The following is a 22,372-nucleotide window of genomic DNA, read 5'->3' as shown; positions in this document are numbered from 1 at the left end:
TCAGATATCACAGTGAGATCAGACACCATTGTGAGATCAGATATCACCATGAGATCAGATATCACAGTGAGATCAGATATCACAGTGAGGTCAGATGTCACAGTGACATCAGATATCATAGCGACTTCAGATATCAGTGAGATCACCTATCACAGTGAGGTCAGATATCACAGTGAGATCAGGTATCACAGTGAAATCAGATATCACAGTGAGACCAGATATCACAGTGACATCAGATATCAGTAAGATAAGATATCACAGTGAGATCAGATATCACAGTGAGCTCAGATTTCAGTGAGATCAGATATCACAGTGAGATCAGATATCACAGTGAGATCAGAAAGCAGTGAGATCAGATATCACAGTGAGATCAGATGTCACAGTGTGATCAGATACCACAGTGAGATCAGATATCAAGGTGAGATCAGATATCACAGTGAGATCTGATACCACAGTGAGATCAGATATCAAGGTGAGATCAGATATCATAGTGACTTCAGATATCAGTGAGATCACCTATCACAGTGAGGTCAGATATCACAGTGAGATCAGATATCACAGTGAGATCAGATATGATAGTGAGATCAGATTTCACAGTGAGATCAGATATCAGTGAGATGAGATATCACAGTGAGATCAGATATCACAGTGAGATCAGATATCAGTGAGATTAGATATCAGTGAGATCAGATGTCAGAGTGAGTTCAGATATCACAATGAGATCAGATACCATTGTGAGATCAGATATCACCATGAGATCAGATATCATCATGAGATCTGATATCACAGTGAGGTCAGATATCACAGTGAGATCAGATATCACAGTGAGATCAGATATCAGTGAGTTCAGATATCATAGTGAGTTCAGATATCAGTGAGATCAGATATCACATTGAGATCAGATATCAGTGAGATCAGACATCACAGTGAGATCAGATATCATAGTGAGATTAGGCATCATAGTGAGATGAGATAGCAGTGAGATCAGATATCATAGTGAGATCAGATATCATATTGAGTTCAGATATCAGTGAGAACAGATAGCACAGTGAGATCAGATATCACAGTGAGATCAGGCATCACAGTGAGATCAGATATCAGTAGATCAGATATCACAGTGAGATCAGATATCATAGTGAGATCAGATAGCAGTGAGATCAGATTTCACAGTGAGATCAGATATCACAGTGAGATCAGATATCAGTGAAATCAGATATCACACTGTGATCAGATATCACAGTGAGATCAGATTTCAGTGAGATCAGATATCACAGTGCGATCAGATATCAGTGATATTAGATATCTGTGAGATCAGATGTCAGCGTGCGATCAGATATCACAGTGAGATCAGACACCATTGTGAGATCAGATATCACCATGAGATCAGATATCATAGTGAGACCAGATATCACAGTGAGGTCAGATATCACAGTGACGTCAGATATCACAGTGACATCAGATATCATAGCGACTTCAGATATCAGTGAGATCACCTATCACAGTGAGGTCAGATATCACAGTGAGATCAGGTATCACAGTGAAATCAGATATCACAGTGAGACCAGATATCACAGTGAGATCAGATATCACAGTGAAATCAGATATCACAGTGAGACCAGATATCACAGTGAGATCAGATATCATCGTGCTTTCAGATATCAGTGAGATCAGATATAACAGTGAGATCAGATATCACAGTGAGATCAGGCATCACAGTGAGATTAGATATCAGTGAGATCAGATACCACATTGAGACCAGATATCAAGGCGAGATCAGATATCACAGTGGGATCAGATATCACAGTGAGATCAGATATCACAGTGAGAGCAGATAGCAGAGTGAGATCAGATATCTCAGTTAGATCAGATATGATAATGAGTTCAGATATCAGTGAGATCCGATATCAAAGTGAGATCAGATATCACAGTGAGATCAGACATCACAGTGAGGTCAGTTTTCAGTGAGATCAGATATCACAGTGAGATCAGATATCACAGTGAGATCAGATATCAGTGAGTTTGGATATCAGTGAGATCAGATGTCAGCGTGAGATCAGATATCGCAGTGAGATCAGATACCATTGTGAGATCAGATATCACCATGAGATCAGATATCACAGTGAGGTCAGATATCACAGTGAGATCAGATATCACAATGAGATCAGATATCATAGTGACTTCAGATATCACCATGAGATCAGATGTCGTAGTGAGATCAGATATCACAGTGCGGTCAGATATCACAGTGAGATCAGATATCAGTGAGTTCAGATATCATAGTGAGTTCAGATATCAGTGAGATCAGATATCACATTGAGATCAGATATCAGTGAGATCAGACATCACAGTGAGATCAGATATCATAGTGAGATTAGGCATCATAGTGAGATGAGATAGCAGTGAGATCAGATATCATAGTGAGATCAGATATCATATTGAGTTCAGATATCAGTGAGAACAGATAGCACAGTGAGATCAGATATCACAGTGAGATCAGGCATCACAGTGAGATCAGATATCAGTAGATCAGATATCACAGTGAGATCAGATATCATAGTGAGATCAGATAGCAGTGAGATCAGATTTCACAGTGAGATCAGATATCACAGTGAGATCAGATATCAGTGAAATCAGATATCACACTGTGATCAGATATCACAGTGAGATCAGATTTCAGTGAGATCAGATATCACAGTGCGATCAGATATCAGTGATATTAGATATCTGTGAGATCAGATGTCAGCGTGCGATCAGATATCACAGTGAGATCAGACACCATTGTGAGATCAGATATCACCATGAGATCAGATATCATAGTGAGACCAGATATCACAGTGAGGTCAGATATCACAGTGACGTCAGATATCACAGTGACATCAGATATCATAGCGACTTCAGATATCAGTGAGATCACCTATCACAGTGAGGTCAGATATCACAGTGAGATCAGGTATCACAGTGAAATCAGATATCACAGTGAGACCAGATATCACAGTGAGATCAGATATCACAGTGAAATCAGATATCACAGTGAGACCAGATATCACAGTGAGATCAGATATCATCGTGCTTTCAGATATCAGTGAGATCAGATATAACAGTGAGATCAGATATCACAGTGAGATCAGGCATCACAGTGAGATTAGATATCAGTGAGATCAGATACCACATTGAGACCAGATATCAAGGCGAGATCAGATATCACAGTGGGATCAGATATCACAGTGAGATCAGATATCACAGTGAGAGCAGATAGCAGAGTGAGATCAGATATCTCAGTTAGATCAGATATGATAATGAGTTCAGATATCAGTGAGATCCGATATCAAAGTGAGATCAGATATCACAGTGAGATCAGACATCACAGTGAGGTCAGTTTTCAGTGAGATCAGATATCACAGTGAGATCAGATATCACAGTGAGATCAGATATCAGTGAGTTTGGATATCAGTGAGATCAGATGTCAGCGTGAGATCAGATATCGCAGTGAGATCAGATACCATTGTGAGATCAGATATCACCATGAGATCAGATATCACAGTGAGGTCAGATATCACAGTGAGATCAGATATCACAATGAGATCAGATATCATAGTGACTTCAGATATCACCATGAGATCAGATGTCGTAGTGAGATCAGATATCACAGTGCGGTCAGATATCACAGTGAGATCAGACATCATCGTGACTTCAGATATCAGTGAGATCAGATATCACAGTGAGATCAGAGATGAGAGTGAGATCAGATATCACAGTGAGATCAGATATCACAGTGAGATCAGATATCAGTGAGAACAGATATCACAGTGAGATCAGATATCACAGTGAGATCAGATATCAGTGAGATCAGATATCACAGTGAGATCAGATATCACAGTGAGATCAGATATCAGTGAGATCAGGCATCACAGTGAGATCAGATGTCACAGTGAGATCAGGCATCATAGTGAGATGAGATATCAGTGAGATCAGATATCACAGTGAGATCAGATATCACAGTGAGATCAGATATGATAGTGAGATCAGATTTCACAGTGAGATCAGATATCAAAGTGAGATCAGATATCAGTGAGATCAGATATCACAGTGAGATCAGATATCAGTTAAACCAGGCATCACAGTGAGATCAGGCATCATAGTGAGATGAGATAGCAGTGAGATCAGATATCACAGTGAGATCAGATATCACAGTGAGATCAGATATGATAGTGAGATCAGATTTCACAGTGAGATCAGATATCAGTGAGATGAGATATCACAGTGAGATCAGATATCACAGTGAGATCAGATATCAGTGAGATTAGATATCAGTGAGATCAGATGTCAGAGTGAGTTCAGATATCACAATGAGATCAGATACCATTGTGAGATCAGATATCACCATGAGATCAGATATCATCATGAGATCTGATATCACAGTGAGGTCAGATATCACAGTGAGATCAGATATCACAGTGAGATCAGATATCAGTGAGTTCAGATATCATAGTGAGTTCAGATATCAGTGAGATCAGATATCACATTGAGATCAGATATCAGTGAGATCAGACATCACAGTGAGATCAGATATCATAGTGAGATTAGGCATCATAGTGAGATGAGATAGCAGTGAGATCAGATATCATAGTGAGATCAGATATCATATTGAGTTCAGATATCAGTGAGAACAGATAGCACAGTGAGATCAGATATCACAGTGAGATCAGGCATCACAGTGAGATCAGATATCAGTAGATCAGATATCACAGTGAGATCAGATATCATAGTGAGATCAGATATCACAGTGAGATCAGATATCACAGTGAGTTCAACTATCAGTGAGATCAGATATCACAGTGAGATCAGATATCATTGTGCTTTCAGATATCAGTGAGATCAGATATAACAGTGAGATCAGATATCACAGTGAGAGCAGATAGCAGAGTGAGATCAGATATCTCAGTTAGATCAGATATGATAGTGAGTTCAGATATCAGTGAGATCCGATATCAAAGTGAGATCAGATATCACAGTGAGATCAGACATCACAGTGAGGTCAGTTTTCAGTGAGATCAGATATCACAGTGAGATCAGATATCACAGTGAGATCAGATATCAGTGAGTTTGGATATCAGTGAGATCAGATGTCAGCGTGAGATCAGATATCGCAGTGAGATCAGATACCATTGTGAGATCAGATATCACCATGAGATCAGATATCACAGTGAGGTCAGATATCACAGTGAGATCAGATATCACAGTGAGGTCAGATATCATAGTGACTTCAGATATCACCATGAGATCAGATGTCATAGTGAGATCAGATATCACAGTGCGGTCAGATATCACAGTGAGATCAGACATCATCGTGACTTCAGATATAAGTGAGATCAGATATCACAGTGAGATCAGAGATGAGAGTGAGATCAGATATCACAGTGAGATCAGATATCACAGTGAGATCAGATATCAGTGAGAACAGATATCACAGTGAGATCAGATATCACAGTGAGATCAGATATCAGTGAGATCAGATATCAGTGTGAGATCAGATATCACAGTGAGATCAGATATCAGTGAGTTCAGATATCATAGTGAGTTCAGATATCAGTGAGATCAGATATCACAGTGAGATCAGCTATCAGTGAGATCAGATATCACAGTGAGATCAGATATCAGTGAGATCAGATGTCAGAGTGAGATCAGATATCAGTGAGATCAGATATCACAGTGAGATCAGATATCACCATGAGATCAGATATCATCATGAGATCTGATATCACAGTGAGGTCAGATAGCACAGTGAGATAAGATATCACAGTGAGATCAGATATCAGTGTGGAATCAGATATCACAGTGAGATCAGATATCAGTGAGTTCAGATATCATAGTGAGTTCATATATCAGTGAGATCAGATATCACAGTGAGATCAGATATCACAGTGAGGTCAGGCATCATTGTGAGATGAGATAGCAGTGAGATCAGATATCATAGTGAGATCAGATATCATATTGAGTTCAGATATCAGTGAGAACAGATAGCACAGTGAGATCAGATATCACAGTGAGATCAGGCATCACAGTGTGATCAGATATCAGTGAGATCAGATATCACAGTGAGATCAGATGTCACAGTGAGATCAGATATCACAGTGAGTTCAACTATCAGTGAGATCAGGCATCACAGTGAGATCAGATATCACATTGAGAGCAGATATCACAGTGAGATCAGATATCACAATTCGATCAGATATGATAATGAGTTCAGATATCAGTGAGATCAGATATCACAGTGAGATCAGATATCACAGTGAGATCAGGCATCACAGTGAGATCAGATATCAGTGAGATCAGATATCACAGTGAGATCAGATATGACAGTGAAATCAGATATCACAGTGAGATCAGATTACAGTGAGATCAGATATCACAGTGAGGTCAGATATCAGTGAGATCAGATATCTCAGTGAGATCAGATATCACAGTGAGATCAGCTTTCAGTGAGATCAGATATCACAGTGCGATCAGATATCAGTGATATTAGATATCTGTGAGATCAGATGTCAGCGTGAGATCAGATATCACAGTGAGATCAGAAAGCAGTGAGATCAGATATCACAGTGAGATCAGATGTCACAGTGAGATCAGATATCACAGTGAGTTCAACTATCAGTGAGTACAGGCATCACAGTGAGATCAGATATCACATTGAGAGCAGATATCACAGTGAGATCAGATATCACAATTCGATCAGATATGATAATGAGTTCAGATATCAGTGAGATCAGATATCACAGTGAGATCAGATATCACAGTGAGATCAGGCATCACAGTGAGATCAGATATCAGTGAGATCAGATATCACAGTGAGATCAGATATGACAGTGAAAGCAGATATCACAGTGAGATCAGATTACAGTGAGATCAGATATCACAGTGAGGTCAGATATCAGTGAGATCAGATATCTCAGTGAGATCAGATATCACAGTGAGATCAGATATCACAGTGAGATCAGATATCACAGTGAGATCAGGCATCACAGTGAGATCAGATATCAGTGAGATCAGATATCACAGTGAGATCAGATATGACAGTGAAATCAGATATCACAGTGAGATCAGATTACAGTGAGATCAGATATCACAGTGAGGTCAGATATCAGTGAGATCAGATATCTCAGTGAGATCAGATATCACAGTGAGATCAGATTTCAGTGAGATCAGATATCACAGTGCGATCAGATATCAGTGATATTAGATATCTGTGAGATCAGATGTCAGCGTGAGATCAGATATCACAGTGAGATCAGACACCATTGTGAGATCAGATATCACCATGAGATCAGATATCATAGTGAGATCAGATATCACAGTGAGGTCAGATATCACAGTGAGATCAGATATCACAGTGAGATCAGATATCATAGCGACTTTAGATATCAGTGAGATTACCTATCACAGTGTGATCAGATATCACAGTGAGATCAGGAATCACAGTGAGATCAGATATTAGTGAGATCAGATATCACAGTGAGATCAGATATCAGTTAAACCAGGCATCACAGTGAGATCAGGCATCATAGTGAGATGAGATATCAGTGAGATCAGATATCACAGTGAGACCAGATATCACAGTGAGATCAGATATCATAATTCGATCAGATATGATAATGAGTTCAGATATCAGTGAGATCAGATATCACAGTGAGATCAGATATCACAGTGAGATCAGGCATCACAGTGAGATCAGATATCAGTGAGATCAGATATCACAGTGAGATCAGATATGACAGTGAAATCAGATATCACAGTGAGATCAGATTACAGTGAGATCAGATATCACAGTGAGGTCAGATATCAGTGAGATCAGATATCTCAGTGAGATCAGATATCACAGTGAGATCAGCTTTCAGTGAGATCAGATATCACAGTGCGATCAGATATCAGTGATATTAGATATCTGTGAGATCAGATGTCAGCGTGAGATCAGATATCACAGTGAGATCAGAAAGCAGTGAGATCAGATATCACAGTGAGATCAGATGTCACAGTGAGATCAGATATCACAGTGAGTTCAACTATCAGTGAGTACAGGCATCACAGTGAGATCAGATATCACATTGAGAGCAGATATCACAGTGAGATCAGATATCACAATTCGATCAGATATGATAATGAGTTCAGATATCAGTGAGATCAGATATCACAGTGAGATCAGATATCACAGTGAGATCAGGCATCACAGTGAGATCAGATATCAGTGAGATCAGATATCACAGTGAGATCAGATATGACAGTGAAAGCAGATATCACAGTGAGATCAGATTACAGTGAGATCAGATATCACAGTGAGGTCAGATATCAGTGAGATCAGATATCTCAGTGAGATCAGATATCACAGTGAGATCAGATATCACAGTGAGATCAGGCATCACAGTGAGATCAGATATCAGTGAGATCAGATATCACAGTGAGATCAGATATGACAGTGAAATCAGATATCACAGTGAGATCAGATTACAGTGAGATCAGATATCACAGTGAGGTCAGATATCAGTGAGATCAGATATCTCAGTGAGATCAGATATCACAGTGAGATCAGATTTCAGTGAGATCAGATATCACAGTGCGATCAGATATCAGTGATATTAGATATCTGTGAGATCAGATGTCAGCGTGAGATCAGATATCACAGTGAGATCAGACACCATTGTGAGATCAGATATCACCATGAGATCAGATATCATAGTGAGATCAGATATCACAGTGAGGTCAGATATCACAGTGAGATCAGATATCACAGTGAGATCAGATATCATAGCGACTTTAGATATCAGTGAGATTACCTATCACAGTGTGATCAGATATCACAGTGAGATCAGGAATCACAGTGAGATCAGATATTAGTGAGATCAGATATCACAGTGAGATCAGATATCAGTTAAACCAGGCATCACAGTGAGATCAGGCATCATAGTGAGATGAGATATCAGTGAGATCAGATATCACAGTGAGACCAGATATCACAGTGAGATCAGATATCATCGTGCTTTCAGATATCAGTGAGATCAGATATAACAGTGAGATCAGATATCACAGTGAGATCAGGCATCACAGTGAGATTAGATATCAGTGAGATCAGATACCACATTGAGACCAGATATCAAGGCGAGATCAGATATCACAGTGGGATCAGATATCACAGTGAGATCAGATATCACAGTGAGAGCAGATAGCAGAGTGAGATCAGATATCTCAGTTAGATCAGATATGATAATGAGTTCAGATATCAGTGAGATCCGATATCAAAGTGAGATCAGATATCACAGTGAGATCAGACATCACAGTGAGGTCAGTTTTCAGTGAGATCAGATATCACAGTGAGATCAGATATCACAGTGAGATCAGATATCAGTGAGTTTGGATATCAGTGAGATCAGATGTCAGCGTGAGATCAGATATCGCAGTGAGATCAGATACCATTGTGAGATCAGATATCACCATGAGATCAGATATCACAGTGAGGTCAGATATCACAGTGAGATCAGATATCACAATGAGATCAGATATCATAGTGACTTCAGATATCACCATGAGATCAGATGTCGTAGTGAGATCAGATATCACAGTGCGGTCAGATATCACAGTGAGATCAGACATCATCGTGACTTCAGATATCAGTGAGATCAGATATCACAGTGAGATCAGAGATGAGAGTGAGATCAGATATCACAGTGAGATCAGATATCACAGTGAGATCAGATATCAGTGAGATCAGGCATCACAGTGAGATCAGATGTCACAGTGAGATCAGGCATCATAGTGAGATGAGATATCAGTGAGATCAGATATCACAGTGAGATCAGATATCACAGTGAGATCAGATATGATAGTGAGATCAGATTTCACAGTGAGATCAGTTATCAAAGTGAGATCAGATATCAGTGAGATCAGATATCACAGTGAGATCAGATATCAGTTAAACCAGGCATCACAGTGAGATCAGGCATCATAGTGAGATGAGATAGCAGTGAGATCAGATATCACAGTGAGATCAGATATCACAGTGAGATCAGATATGATAGTGAGATCAGATTTCACAGTGAGATCAGATATCAGTGAGATGAGATATCACAGTGAGATCAGATATCACAGTGAGATCAGATATCAGTGAGATTAGATATCAGTGAGATCAGATGTCAGAGTGAGTTCAGATATCACAATGAGATCAGATACCATTGTGAGATCAGATATCACCATGAGATCAGATATCATCATGAGATCTGATATCACAGTGAGGTCAGATATCACAGTGAGATCAGATATCACAGTGAGATCAGATATCAGTGAGTTCAGATATCATAGTGAGTTCAGATATCAGTGAGATCAGATATCACATTGAGATCAGATATCAGTGAGATCAGACATCACAGTGAGATCAGATATCATAGTGAGATTAGGCATCATAGTGAGATGAGATAGCAGTGAGATCAGATATCATAGTGAGATCAGATATCATATTGAGTTCAGATATCAGTGAGAACAGATAGCACAGTGAGATCAGATATCACAGTGAGATCAGGCATCACAGTGAGATCAGATATCAGTAGATCAGATATCACAGTGAGATCAGATATCATAGTGAGATCAGATAGCAGTGAGATCAGATTTCACAGTGAGATCAGATATCACAGTGAGATCAGATATCAGTGAAATCAGATATCACACTGTGATCAGATATCACAGTGAGATCAGATTTCAGTGAGATCAGATATCACAGTGCGATCAGATATCAGTGATATTAGATATCTGTGAGATCAGATGTCAGCGTGCGATCAGATATCACAGTGAGATCAGACACCATTGTGAGATCAGATATCACCATGAGATCAGATATCATAGTGAGACCAGATATCACAGTGAGGTCAGATATCACAGTGACGTCAGATATCACAGTGACATCAGATATCATAGCGACTTCAGATATCAGTGAGATCACCTATCACAGTGAGGTCAGATATCACAGTGAGATCAGGTATCACAGTGAAATCAGATATCACAGTGAGACCAGATATCACAGTGACATCAGATATCAGTGAGATAAGATTTCTCAGTGAGATCAGATATCACAGTGAGCTCAGATATCAGTGAGATCAGATATCACAGTGAGATCTGATACCACAGTGAGATCAGATATCAAGGTGAGATCAGATATCATAGTGACTTCAGATATCAGTGAGATCACCTATCACAGTGAGGTCAGATATCACAGTGAGATCAGGTATCACAGTGAAATCAGATATCACAGTGAGACCAGATATCACAGTGATATCAGATATCACAGTGAGATCAGATGTCACAGTGAGATCAGATACCACAGTGAGATCAGATATCAAGGTGAGATCAGATATCACAGTGCGATCAGATATCACAGTGAGATCAGATATCACAGTGAGTTCAACTATCAGTGAGATCAGGCATCACAGTGAGATCAGATATCACAGTGAGATCAGATATCACAGTGAGATCAGGCGTCACAATGAGATCAGATATCAGTGATATTAGATATCTGTGAGATCAGATTACAGTGAGATCAGATATCACAGTGAGGTCAGATATCACAATTCGATCAGATATGATAATGAGTTCAGATATCAGTGAGATCAGATATCACAGTGAGATCAGATATCACAGTGAGATCAGATATCACAGTGCGATCAGATATGACAGTGAAATCAGATATCACAGTGCGATCAGATTACAGTGAGATCAGATATCACAGTGAGGTCAGATATCAGTGAGATCAGATATCTCAGTGAGATCAGATATCCCAGTGAGATCAGATTTCAGTGACATCAGATATCACAGTGCGATCAGATATCAGTGATATTAGATATCTGTGAGATCAGATGTCAGCGTGAGATCAGATATCACAGTGAGATCAGACACCATTGTGAGATCAAATATCACCATGAGATCAGATATCATAGTGATATCAGATATCACAGTGAGGTCAGATATCACAGTGACATCAGATATCATAGCGACTTCAGATATCAGTGAGATCACCTATCACAGTGAGGTCAGATATCACAGTGAGATCAGGTATCACAGTGAAATCAGATATCACAGTGACACCAGATATCACAGTGACATCAGATATCAGTGAGATAAGATTTCACAGTGAGACCAGATATCACAGTGAGCTCAGATATCAGTGAAATCAGATATCACAGTGAGATCAGATATCACAGTGAGATCAGAAAGCAATGAGATCAGATATCACAGTGAGATCAGATGTCACAGTGAGATCAGATACCACAGTGAGATCAGATATCAAGGTGAGATCAGATATCACAGTGCGATCAGATATCACAGTGAGATCAGATATCACAGTGAGTTCAACTATCAGTGAGATCAGATATCACAGTGAGATCAGATATCATTGTGCTTTCAGATATCAGTGAGATCAGATATAACAGTGAGATCAGATATCACAGTGAGATCAGGCATCACAGTGAGATCAGATGTCAGAGTGAGATCAGATATCACAATGAGATCAGATACCATTGTGAGATCAGATATCACCATGAGATCAGATATCATCATGAGATCTGATATCACAGTGAGGTCAGATATCACAGTGAGATCAGATATCTCAGTGAGATCAGATATCACAGTGAGATCAGATATCACAGTGAGATCAGATATCACAGTGAGATCAGGCATCACAGTGAGATCAGATATCAGTGAGATCAGATATCACAGTGAGATCAGATATGACAGTGAAATCAGATATCACAGTGAGATCAGATTACAGTGAGATCAGATATCACAGTGAGGTCAGATATCAGTGAGATCAGATATCTCAGTGAGATCAGATATCACAGTGAGATCAGATTTCAGTGAGATCAGATATCACAGTGCGATCAGATATCAGTGATATTAGATATCTGTGAGATCAGATGTCAGCGTGAGATCAGATATCACAGTGAGATCAGACACCATTGTGAGATCAGATATCACCATGAGATCAGATATCATAGTGAGATCAGATATCACAGTGAGGTCAGATATCACAGTGAGATCAGATATCACAGTGAGATCAGATATCATAGCGACTTTAGATATCAGTGAGATTACCTATCACAGTGTGATCAGATATCACAGTGAGATCAGGAATCACAGTGAGATCAGATATTAGTGAGATCAGATATCACAGTGAGATCAGATATCAGTTAAACCAGGCATCACAGTGAGATCAGGCATCATAGTGAGATGAGATATCAGTGAGATCAGATATCACAGTGAGACCAGATATCACAGTGAGATCAGATATCATCGTGCTTTCAGATATCAGTGAGATCAGATATAACAGTGAGATCAGATATCACAGTGAGATCAGGCATCACAGTGAGATTAGATATCAGTGAGATCAGATACCACATTGAGACCAGATATCAAGGCGAGATCAGATATCACAGTGGGATCAGATATCACAGTGAGATCAGATATCACAGTGAGAGCAGATAGCAGAGTGAGATCAGATATCTCAGTTAGATCAGATATGATAATGAGTTCAGATATCAGTGAGATCCGATATCAAAGTGAGATCAGATATCACAGTGAGATCAGACATCACAGTGAGGTCAGTTTTCAGTGAGATCAGATATCACAGTGAGATCAGATATCACAGTGAGATCAGATATCAGTGAGTTTGGATATCAGTGAGATCAGATGTCAGCGTGAGATCAGATATCGCAGTGAGATCAGATACCATTGTGAGATCAGATATCACCATGAGATCAGATATCACAGTGAGGTCAGATATCACAGTGAGATCAGATATCACAATGAGATCAGATATCATAGTGACTTCAGATATCACCATGAGATCAGATGTCGTAGTGAGATCAGATATCACAGTGCGGTCAGATATCACAGTGAGATCAGACATCATCGTGACTTCAGATATCAGTGAGATCAGATATCACAGTGAGATCAGAGATGAGAGTGAGATCAGATATCACAGTGAGATCAGATATCACAGTGAGATCAGATATCAGTGAGATCAGGCATCACAGTGAGATCAGATGTCACAGTGAGATCAGGCATCATAGTGAGATGAGATATCAGTGAGATCAGATATCACAGTGAGATCAGATATCACAGTGAGATCAGATATGATAGTGAGATCAGATTTCACAGTGAGATCAGATATCAAAGTGAGATCAGATATCAGTGAGATCAGATATCACAGTGAGATCAGATATCAGTTAAACCAGGCATCACAGTGAGATCAGGCATCATAGTGAGATGAGATAGCAGTGAGATCAGATATCACAGTGAGATCAGATATCACAGTGAGATCAGATATGATAGTGAGATCAGATTTCACAGTGAGATCAGATATCAGTGAGATGAGATATCACAGTGAGATCAGATATCACAGTGAGATCAGATATCAGTGAGATTAGATATCAGTGAGATCAGATGTCAGAGTGAGTTCAGATATCACAATGAGATCAGATACCATTGTGAGATCAGATATCACCATGAGATCAGATATCATCATGAGATCTGATATCACAGTGAGGTCAGATATCACAGTGAGATCAGATATCACAGTGAGATCAGATATCAGTGAGTTCAGATATCATAGTGAGTTCAGATATCAGTGAGATCAGATATCACATTGAGATCAGATATCAGTGAGATCAGACATCACAGTGAGATCAGATATCATAGTGAGATTAGGCATCATAGTGAGATGAGATAGCAGTGAGATCAGATATCATAGTGAGATCAGATATCATATTGAGTTCAGATATCAGTGAGAACAGATAGCACAGTGAGATCAGATATCACAGTGAGATCAGGCATCACAGTGAGATCAGATATCAGTAGATCAGATATCACAGTGAGATCAGATATCATAGTGAGATCAGATAGCAGTGAGATCAGATTTCACAGTGAGATCAGATATCACAGTGAGATCAGATATCAGTGAAATCAGATATCACACTGTGATCAGATATCACAGTGAGATCAGATTTCAGTGAGATCAGATATCACAGTGCGATCAGATATCAGTGATATTAGATATCTGTGAGATCAGATGTCAGCGTGCGATCAGATATCACAGTGAGATCAGACACCATTGTGAGATCAGATATCACCATGAGATCAGATATCATAGTGAGACCAGATATCACAGTGAGGTCAGATATCACAGTGACGTCAGATATCACAGTGACATCAGATATCATAGCGACTTCAGATATCAGTGAGATCACCTATCACAGTGAGGTCAGATATCACAGTGAGATCAGGTATCACAGTGAAATCAGATATCACAGTGAGACCAGATATCACAGTGACATCAGATATCAGTGAGATAAGATTTCTCAGTGAGATCAGATATCACAGTGAGCTCAGATATCAGTGAGATCAGATATCACAGTGAGATCTGATACCACAGTGAGATCAGATATCAAGGTGAGATCAGATATCATAGTGACTTCAGATATCAGTGAGATCACCTATCACAGTGAGGTCAGATATCACAGTGAGATCAGGTATCACAGTGAAATCAGATATCACAGTGAGACCAGATATCACAGTGATATCAGATATCACAGTGAGATCAGATGTCACAGTGAGATCAGATACCACAGTGAGATCAGATATCAAGGTGAGATCAGATATCACAGTGCGATCAGATATCACAGTGAGATCAGATATCACAGTGAGTTCAACTATCAGTGAGATCAGGCATCACAGTGAGATCAGATATCACAGTGAGATCAGATATCACAGTGAGATCAGGCGTCACAATGAGATCAGATATCAGTGATATTAGATATCTGTGAGATCAGATTACAGTGAGATCAGATATCACAGTGAGGTCAGATATCACAATTCGATCAGATATGATAATGAGTTCAGATATCAGTGAGATCAGATATCACAGTGAGATCAGATATCACAGTGAGATCAGATATCACAGTGCGATCAGATATGACAGTGAAATCAGATATCACAGTGCGATCAGATTACAGTGAGATCAGATATCACAGTGAGATCAGGCGTCACAATGAGATCAGATATCAGTGATATTAGATATCTGTGAGATCAGATTACAGTGAGATCAGATATCACAGTGAGGTCAGATATCACAATTCGATCAGATATGATAATGAGTTCAGATATCAGTGAGATCAGATATCACAGTGAGATCAGATATCACAGTGAGATCAGATATCACAGTGCGATCAGATATGACAGTGAAATCAGATATCACAGTGCGATCAGATTACAGTGAGATCAGATATCACAGTGAGGTCAGATATCAGTGAGATCAGATATCTCAGTGAGATCAGATATCCCAGTGAGATCAGATTTCAGTGACATCAGATATCACAGTGCGATCAGATATCAGTGATATTAGATATCTGTGAGATCAGATGTCAGCGTGAGATCAGATATCACAGTGAGATCAGACACCATTGTGAGATCAAATATCACCATGAGATCAGATATCATAGTGATATCAGATATCACAGTGAGGTCAGATATCACAGTGACATCAGATATCATAGCGACTTCAGATATCAGTGAGATCACCTATCACAGTGAGGTCAGATATCACAGTGAGATCAGGTATCACAGTGAAATCAGATATCACAGTGACACCAGATATCACAGTGACATCAGATATCAGTGAGATAAGATTTCACAGTGAGACCAGATATCACAGTGAGCTCAGATATCAGTGAAATCAGATATCACAGTGAGATCAGATATCACAGTGAGATCAGAAAGCAATGAGATCAGATATCACAGTGAGATCAGATGTCACAGTGAGATCAGATACCACAGTGAGATCAGATATCAAGGTGAGATCAGATATCACAGTGCGATCAGATATCACAGTTAGATCAGATATCACAGTGAGTTCAACTATCAGTGAGATCAGATATCACAGTGAGATCAGATATCATTGTGCTTTCAGATATCAGTGAGATCAGATATAACAGTGAGATCAGATATCACAGTGAGATCAGGCATCACAGTGAGATCAGATGTCAGAGTGAGATCAGATATCACAATGAGATCAGATACCATTGTGAGATCAGATATCACCATGAGATCAGATATCATCATGAGATCTGATATCACAGTGAGGTCAGATATCACAGTGAGATCACATATCACAGTGAGATCAGATATCAGTGTGAGATCAGATATCACAGTGAGATCAGATTTCAGTGAGATCAGATATTACAGTGCGATCAGATATCAGTGAGATTAGATATCTGTGAGATCAGATGTCAGCGTGAGATCAGATATCACAGTGAGATCAGACACCATTGTGAGATCAGATATCACCATGAGATCAGATATCACAGTGAGATCAGATATCACAGTGAGGTCAGATGTCACAGTGACATCAGATATCATAGCGACTTCAGATATCAGTGAGATCACCTATCACAGTGAGGTCAGATATCACAGTGAGATCAGGTATCACAGTGAAATCAGATATCACAGTGAGACCAGATATCACAGTGACATCAGATATCAGTGAGATAAGATATCACAGTGAGATCAGATATCACAGTGAGCTCAGATTTCAGTGAGATCAGATATCACAGTGAGATCAGATATCACAGTGAGATCAGAAAGCAGTGAGATCAGATATCACAGTGAGATCAGATGTCACAGTGTGATCAGATACCACAGTGAGATCAGATATCAAGGTGAGATCAGATATCACAGTGAGATCAGATATCACAGTGAGATCAGAAAGCAGTGAGATCAGATATCACAGTGAGATCAGATGTCACAGTGAGATCAGATGCCACAGTGAGATCAGATATCAAGGTAAGATCAGATATCACAGTGCGATCAGTTATCACAGTGAGATCAGATATCACAGTGAGTTTAACTATCAGTGAGATCAGGCATCACAGTGAGATCAGATATCACAGTGAGAGCAGATATCACAGTGAGATCAGATATCACAATTCGATCAGATATGATAATGAGTTCAGATATCAGTGAGATCAGATATCACAGTGAGATCAGATATCACAGTGAGATCAGGCATCACAGTGAGATCAGATATCAGTGAGATTAGATATCACAGTAAGATCAGATATGACAGTGAAATCAGATATCACAGTGAGATCAGATTACAGTGAGATCAGATATTACAGTGAGGTCAGATATCAGTGAGATCAGATATCTCAGTGAGATCAGATATCACAGTGAGATCAGATTTCAGTGAGATCAGATATCACAGTGCGATCAGATATCAGTGATATTAGATATCTGTGAGATCAGATGTCAGCGTGAGATCAGATATCACAGTGAGATCAGACACCATTGTGAGATCAGATATCACCGTGAGATCAGATATCACAGTGAGATCAGACACCATTGTGAGATCAGATATCACCATGAGATCAGATATCATAGTGAGATCAGATATCACAGTGAGGTCAGATATCACAGTGAGATCAGATATCATAGCGACTTCAGATATCAGTGCGATCCCCTATCACAGTGAGATCAGATATCACAGTGAGATCAGATATCATTGTGCTTTCAGATATCAGTGAGATCAGATATCACAGTGAGATCTATCAGTTAAACCAGGCATCACAGTGAGATCAGGCATCATAGTGAGATGAGATATCAGTCAGATCAGATATCACAGTGAGATCAGATATCACAGTGAGATCAGATATCATTGTGACTTCAGATATCACCATGAGATCAGATGTCATAGTGAGATCAGATATCACAGTGCGGTCAGATATCACAGTGAGATCAGACATCATCGTGACTTCAGATATCAGTGAGATCAGATATCACAGTGATATCAGAGATGAGAGTGAGATCAGATATCACAGTGAGATCAGATATCACAGTGAGATCAGATATCAGTGAGAACAGATATCACAGTGAGATCAGATATCACAGTGAGATCAGATATCAGTGAGATCAGATATCACAGTGAGATCAGATATCACAGTGAGATCAGATATCAGTGAGATCAGGCATCACAGTGAGATCAGATATCACAGTGAGATCAGGCATCATAGTGAGATGAGATATCAGTGAGATCAGATATCACAGTGAGATCAGATATCACAGTGAGATCAGATATGATAGTGAGATCAGATTTCACAGTGAGATCAGATATCACAGTGAGTTCAGATACGCCAGTGAGATCAGATTTCACAGTGAGATCAGGTTAAAGTGAGATCACATATCACAGTGAGATCAGATACCAGTGAGATAAGATATCACAGTGAGATCAGATATCACAGTGTGATCAGATATCAGTGAGATTAGATATCAGTGAGATCAGATGTCCGAGTGAGTTCAGATATCACAATGAGATCAGATGCCATTGTGAGATCAGATATCACCATGAGATCAGATATCATCATGAGATCTGATATCACAGTGAGGTCAGATATCACATTGAGATCAGATATCACAGTGAGATCAGATATCAGTGAGTTCAGATATCATAGTGAGTTCAGATATCAGTGAGATCAGATATCACATTGAGATCAGATATCAGTGAGATCAGACATCACAGTGAGATCAGATATCATAGTGAGATCAGGCATCATAGTGAGATGAGATAGCAGTGAGATCAGATATCATAGTGAGATCAGATATCATAGTGAGTTCAGATATCAGTGAGATCAGATATCACATTGAGATCAGATATCAGTGAGATCAGACATCTCAGTGAGATCAGATATCATAGTGAGATCAGGCATCATAGTGAGATCAGATATCACAGTGAGATCAGGCATCACAGTGAGATCAGATATCAGTAGATCAGATATCACAGTGAGATCAGATATCATAGTGAGATCAGATAGCAGTGAGATCAGATTTCACAGTGAGATCAGATATCACAGTGAGATCAGATATCAGTGAAATCAGATATCACACTCTGATCAGATATCACAGTGAGATCAGATTTCAGTGAGATCAGATATCACAGTGCGATCAGATATCAGTGATATTAGATATCTGTGAGATCAGATGTCAGCGTGAAATCAGATATCACAGTGAGATCAGACACCATTGTGAGATCAGATATCACCATGAGATCAGATATCATAGTGAGACCAGATATCACAGTGAGGTCAGATATCACAGTGACGTCAGATATCACAGTGACATCAGATATCATAGCGACTTTAGATATCAGTGAGATAACCTATCACAGTGAGGTCAGATATCACAGTGAGATCAGGTATCACAGTGAAATCAGATATCACAGTGACACCAGATATCACAGTGACATCAGATATCAGTGAGATAAGATATCTCAGTGAGATCAGATATCACAGTGAGCTCAGATATCAGTGAGATCAGATATCACAGTGAGATCTGATACCACAGTGAGATCAGATATCAAGGTGAGATCAGATATCATAGTGACTTCAGATATCAGTGAGATCACCTATCACAGTGAGGTCAGATATCACAGTGAGATCAGGTATCACAGTGAAATCAGATATCACAGTGAAATCAGATATCACAGTGACATCAGATATCACAGTGAGATCAGATGTCACAGTGAGATCAGATACCACAGTGAGATCAGATATCAAGGTGAGATCAGATATCACAGTGCGATCAGATATCACAGTGAGATCAGATATCACAGTGAGTTCAACTATCAGTGAGATCAGACATCACAGTGAGATCAGATATCACAGTGAGAGCAGATATCACGGTGAGATCAGATATCACAATTCGATCAGATATGATAATGAGTTCAGATATCAGTCAGATCAGATATCACAGTGAGATCAGATATCACAGTGAGATCAGGCGTCACAGTGAGATCAGATATGACAGTGAAATCAGATATCACAGTGAGATCAGATTACAGTGAGATCAGATATCACAGTGAGGTCAGATATCAGTGAGATCAGATATCTCAGTGAGATCAGATATCACAGTGAGATCAGATTTCAGTGAGGTCAGATATCACAGTGCGATCAGATATCAGTGATATTAGATATCTGTGAGATCAGATGTCAGCGTGAGATCAGATATCACAGTGAGATCAGACACCATTGTGAGATCAAATATCACCATGAGATCAGATATCATAGTGATATCAGATATCACAGTGAGGTTAGATATCACAGTGACATCAGATATCATAGCGACTTCAGATATCAGTGAGATCACCTATCACAGTGAGGTCAGATATCACAGTGAGATCAGGTATCACAGTGAAATCAGATATCACAGTGATACCAGATATCACAGTGACATCAGATATCAGTGAGATAAGATTTCACAGTGAGACCAGATATCACAGTGAGCTCAGATATCAGTGAGATCAGATATCACAGTGAGATCAGATATCACAGTGAGATCAGAAAGCAATGAGATCAGATATCACAGTGAGAGCAGATGTCACAGTGAGATCAGATACCACAGTGAGATCAGATATCAAGGTGAGATCAGATATCACAGTGCGATCAGATATCACAGTGAGATCAGATATCACAGTGAGTTCAACTATCAGTGAGATCAGGCATCACAGTGAGATCAGTTATCACAGTGAGTTCAACTATCATTGAGATCAGGCATCACAGTGAGATCAGATATCACAGTGAGAGCAGATATCACAGTGAGATCAGATATCACAATTCGATCAGATATGATAATGAGTTCAGATATCAGTGAGATCAAATATCACAGTGAGATCAGATATCACAGTGAGATCAGATATCACAGTGAGATCAGATATCATTGTGCTTTCAGATATCAGTGAGATCAGATATAACAGTGAGATCAGATATCACAGTGAGATCAGGCATCACAGTGAGATTAGATATCAGTGAGATCAGATGTCAGAGTGAGATCAGATATCACAATGAGATCAGATACCATTGTGAGATCAGATATCATCATGAGATCAGATATCATCATGAGATCTGATATCACAGTGAGGTCAGATATCACAGTGAGATCAGATATCACAGTGAGATCAGATATCAGTGTGAGATCAGATATCACAGTGAGATCAGATTTCAGTGAGATCAGATATTACAGTGCGATCAGATATCAGTGAGATTAGATATCTGTGAGATCAGATGTCAGCGTGAGATCAGATATCACAGTGAGATCAGACACCATTGTGAGATCAGATATCACCATGAGATCAGATATCACAGTGAGATCAGATATCACAGTGAGGTCAGATGTCACAGTGACATCAGATATCATAGCGACTTCAGATATCAGTGAGATCACCTATCACAGTGAGGTCAGATATCACAGTGAGATCAGGTATCACAGTGAAATCAGATATCACAGTGAGACCAGATATCAC

The sequence above is a fragment of the Pristiophorus japonicus genome, chromosome 11, assembly GCF_044704955.1.
Source record: "Pristiophorus japonicus isolate sPriJap1 chromosome 11, sPriJap1.hap1, whole genome shotgun sequence".
NCBI lineage: Eukaryota > Metazoa > Chordata > Chondrichthyes > Pristiophoridae > Pristiophorus > Pristiophorus japonicus.
This window is presented reverse-complemented; position numbering follows the sequence as displayed.